The sequence below is a fragment of the Choloepus didactylus genome, chromosome 6, assembly GCF_015220235.1.
Source record: "Choloepus didactylus isolate mChoDid1 chromosome 6, mChoDid1.pri, whole genome shotgun sequence".
Classification (NCBI taxonomy): Eukaryota; Metazoa; Chordata; class Mammalia; order Pilosa; family Megalonychidae; genus Choloepus; species Choloepus didactylus.
In genome coordinates this window covers 30,320,935-30,326,182 of record NC_051312.1, presented here as the reverse complement: position 1 = coordinate 30,326,182, position 5,248 = coordinate 30,320,935, and the positions used below count along the sequence as shown (strand labels likewise).

General features: G+C 39.7%; 1 pseudogene; it reads right to left on the bottom strand.

The window, feature by feature from the left end:
* Positions 1-4,366: 4,366 nt before the first annotated feature.
* LOC119535886 lies at positions 4,367-5,248 on the bottom strand (annotated as a pseudogene).

Genomic DNA, 5,248 nt, shown 5'->3' with positions numbered 1-5,248 from the left:
TTGACCTAAATTCCAGATCAATATTTGTTAACCAACTCAAGCTTCTAGAAACAGCTGTTTCTTCATTTCAAAGACAAGTGTCTCCTCCTTGTGAGAACAATATGAGATCCTGTCTATAAAGTCATTAGCACAATGCCTATTTGACTTAAACTCAATAAATGATAGATCATTTGTATGTGTATATGTATGAGGTCACATGTACATAATATTTTGACACATATTTCAGAATTTCACAGCATATTATAATTTATGTATGATCATGCTTATGCTAATTTGCATATAAATCTATTCTATACAATTCCATAAATTGAGTTCAATTATTCCCCATCTTATTTTGCTGTACTCTCAAAGTCCCAAACTGCTTCCTTATGATCTCACTGTAGACAGAAATCAGGTATAGGTGAACCATCAATAACTATTGTGATCAATATTCTGGTGTCCAGGGTTAGAAGATGAGGTGTTCCGGTTTGCTAAAGCTTCTAGAATGCAAAATACCAGAAATGAATTGGCATTTATACAGGGGATTTGTTAAGTTGCAAATTTACATTTCTAAGACCATGAAAATGTCCAAATTAAGGCATCAAGAGGTACAGACCTCTGAGGAAAGGCCAATGGCATCTGGGGTTCTTCTGTCACATGGAAAGGCACATAGTCAAGTCTGCTGGGGATTTCCTGGGTTAGCTTCTGGTTTCCTTTGCTTGCTCCAAAATGTCTCTGGACTTCTGTCTCAGCTTCTCTCTCTCAGCTCCTGTGCATCCTTGCTTGTTTCTCCAGGGTGTTTCTCTCTAAGCATCTGGGGGTCCTCTCTTAGCTTTTCTGGGGCAAACTCTGGATTTCATCTCTTAGCTTCTCTCCTGGTTCTGGGTATAACAGCTGTCTCCAAAATGTCTCTGGGTGTTTCCTCTCTAAGCATCCGAGTCTGTGTCAGCTCTGAGCTCTCTCTCCCTCCCTTAAGGACTCAGCTCTCTTAAGGACTCTAGTAAACTAATAAAGACCCATCTTGTATGGCAGGGTCACATCTCCATGGAAAGAATCTAACCAAAGGGCCCCACCCACAACTAGGTGAGTCACATCTCCATGAAGAGAACCTAATCATAAGATTACACCCACAATAAGTATGCCCCCACAAGATTGGATTAAAAGAACATGCCTTTTCTGGCATACATAATAGATTCAAACCACCACACCAGGGTATTCGCAATTTAACCAGATCCCATATTAATAAAGTAAATGTTAGTCTGAGTGTAATCTGGAGGACAAGCATCAGATGTTGAATACACCAAAATAATTTGGATACCTGTACCAAGTCAATAATGGAAGGTACTGAGGTTTATTAAATTATTGATAATCTATTAAATTAATGATATCAATCTTCCAAACTGAACTAAGTTATACACGCCTTTGTTTTTTTAATTTGGTTTTATTGAGATATATTCACTTATCCATGGTGCACAATCAACTGTTCACAGTACCATCACATAGTTGTGCATTCATCATCCAATCTACTTTTTGAAAATTTTCCTTATACCAGAAAAAGTAAAAATAAGATTAAAAAAATAAAAGTAAAAAAGAACACTCAAATCATCCTCCCATCCTTTCCTATTTTTCATTTAGTTTTTGTCCCCATTTTTCTACTCATCCAGCTATACACTAGATAAAGGGAGTGTGATCCACAAGCTTTCACAATCACACTGTCACCCCTTGTAAGCTACATTGCTATACAATCATATTCAAGAGTCAAGGCTACTGTGTTGCAGTTTGATAGTTCCAGGTATTTACTTCTAGCTATTCCAATACATTAAAACCCTAAAAAGGATTATCTATACACTGCATAAGACTGTCCACCAAAGTGACCTCTCGACTCCATTTGGAATCTCTCAGCCACTGAAACTCTGTTTTGTTTCATTTCACTTCCCCCTTTTGGTCAAGAAGATGTTCTCAATCCCACAATGTCAGGTCCAGGCTTATCCTCGGGAGTCATATCCTGCATTGCCAGGGAGATTTACACCTGAGGAGTCAGATCCCACGTAGTGGGGAGAGCAGTGAGTTCACCTGAAGAGCTGGGTTAGCTAGAGAGAGAAGACATATCTGAGCAACAGAGAGGTCCTCAGGGAGACCCTTAGGCAAAATTATAAGCAGTTTTAGCCTCTCCTTTGGAGTAAAGAGTTCCATGAGGGCAAGCCACAAGATAGAGTGTTCCGCATACCAAACCACCAGTCCTCAATGTTTGTGAGAACATCAGCAACAATCCAGGTGAGGAAGTCCAACACTTCCGCACTTCCCCCTGGCTCCTCAGGGGGACCCTGCATGTATATTTTTATTCTTTTCCCAAATTACTTTGGGAAAGTAATTTATTTGGGAAAAAAAACACATTTATTTGGAAAAAATGGTTTTAAACAAGATTGAATAGAAAGGAATCTTAAGATTATTGGAGGACATGGATTAAAAAAATGAATGTGGATCAGTAGCTTTGGTGGTACCATGATCAGCCAGAGATATACCCAATCTAAAATTACAACCACAGTAAGAAACATCATTTTAACAGGATTGTAGTGTGAGTTTTCATTCATTTATAAATTGTTTCTTGTAGGCAAATATATGAACTTGTATCAACCTTCCAAACTAAACTGTGAGGGAAAAAAGTCAAAATTCTAAAGAAAAAAGATTAAAATATTCTCTGAAAGTTGTCTGAAAATCAGATAGCAAATAGTTATAGGTATAATTTTGGAAAAGAAACCAAGACAAGCAAAATAAAGTAAAATATTTATGCTTAAGGATGACTGATGAAGTTGTAATCAGACATAAATAAGCAACAGTTGCATAATGCCCTGAAAGACTCATTTTATCTATCCATGTGAGAGTACATTTATTTAAGGCTCCTCTCTGACAAATTCTGTGGACATGGATATGAAGAGGTTCAGTGCTTCCCTGCAGCAAGTTCACAATCTAATGGAGACAGGCCAACAATCAGACAGTTTAAAAATGATATGCAACAAAGTGTGAAAGGTATGTTGGGGTATGAGATTGAACAAGTAGAAAAGGACAACATGATGGAGGGCTTTGTATATGAACTATTCAGTCAGGATATGTGTGGTTATTTGAAGCTGTATGTACCCCCTAAAAAACATGTTCTTAAATTTAATGCATTCCTATAGGTGTGAACCCCTTATAAGTAGGACTTTTTGATAAGGTTACTTCAGATAAGGTGTAGCCCACCTTAATCAGGTTGGGTGTTAGTCCCATTATGGGAGCTCCTTATAAGCAGAATAAAATTCAGATGGAGAGAAAATCACAGAGGGAGCAGACAGAAACTGAACATCAATGGAATCCAGAAGAGACAGAAGAGAACAGGAGATGCTGCCATGTGCCTTGCTGTAGGACAAGCTAAGGACCGAGGATCCGCAGCAGCCAGCCCCAGAATGCCACAGTCTTTGGGGAGAAAGCATCGCCTTGATGAAGCCTTGATGTGGATTTTCCCAGCCCCAAACTGTGAGTGATTAATCTCCCATTGTTGAGGACATAATGTTGACTGAAATAAGTCAAATACAGGAGAAACTTTGTAGGCTACCACTAATGTGAACTATGTGAAAAATGTAAAACAAGTATCTTATATTGTAGAATATAGGGGTCCTAGAGATAGGCAGCAGCTAGTGCAGGGGGAATGATAATCTAATAAGAACAGATAAGAAATTGAGGGTAAGCTTAATGATATGGGAATGCTCAGGAATGACTACGGCTCGTTAGTTTTCTTGTAGTATGGTAGGAACATAGTGAAAGCAATGAAGCTATTTCAGGATATTTGTTTTTCCTATTCCTTTGCTTGGTTTGGAAATGTTTTTGTTTGTTTGTTTGTTTTTATAAAGTAAATTTTTTAAAAAAATTCCCATTGTTTAACCTCACCCATTTCACAGTATTTGCTTGAGCAGCTAAGGAAACTAAAACAACAGGTCATGTAAAGATGCAGTAAAAAACAACCACAAATCTCAGTGACTTTGATTTTGTTCATGCTACACTGCCAACAGAGATTATCATCAAGGAGATTCTGCTCATCATAGACTTGGCACCCCAGGCTGATGAAGGCTACATCTCAAACACAGGTGAGGGAGAGAACATTGCGGTGCTCCCATGCTCTATGGGCTAAGGCAAACTGTTAAGAAGAAATTGAAGTGGCATATAATCATTTGCATTTGCTTGGACAATAAATTGGGGAATGGAGAGATTAGAAACAAATACAAGCATTCAAATCAGTATTATTCTGAAAACTTTTGATGATCTCTCAGCTCCCATCATGGCAACAGGTATTCTTACTATGAATGGCTCAATTATTTCTTTCCCTGCTGTGCCATATGTCCTGAATTACCATTACTCATTTTGTCCAGAGATTCTTCACAGCATCTTTTACTTCTGCATTCCTCAGGGTATAAAATCAGGGGGTTGAACATGAGTGTCAGAATACAATAAAACACAGCCACTATTTTGTCTATGGACAAAGTAGACAATGGTCGCATGTAAATAAATATACAGGGCACAAAGAACAAGGCAACAACGGTGAAGTGGGCCCCACAGGTGGAGAGGGCTTTGCTTCTCCCCTCTGCACTGTGGGACCTCAGGGTGCACAGGATGACGATGTAGGAGGCAGCCAGCATGAGGAAGTTCAACAGGCAAATCACACCACTGTTGGCGACCACCAGCAGACCAATGACATAAGTGTGGTGCAGGCGAGTTCCAGCAAAGGGTACAAGTCACAGATGAAGTGATTGATCACATTGGGCCCACAGAAGGGCAACTGAAGGGCGAGGAGGAGCTGAACCAATGAATGCAGGGAGCCCCAGAAGGGCACAGAGATGCCTGGTCATGATGGTTGTGTGGAGCAGGGGCCTGCAGATGGCCACGTAGCAGTCATAGGCCATCACTGTCAGCAGGATGATCTCAGTTCCTCCCAATAAATGGGCAACAAAGAATTGAGCCAGGCAGCCTTCAAAGGATAAGGCTCTCCCTTGGAGTCAGCAATGAGTTTGGGAGTTATACATGAGGAATAGCAAGTGTCAATAAAAGACAAACATGCCACGAAAAAGTACCTAGGGGAGCCCAAGGTGGGGCTAAAGATAATGGTGCTCATGATCAGTACATTTCCCCCAACAGACACCAGGTAGACTATAAAAAAGAGCACAAATAAAACTCTTTGGACCTTGGAGTTTTGTGAGAGTCCCAGCATAAAAAATTCTGTAATGTTCTGTGGACTATTCAT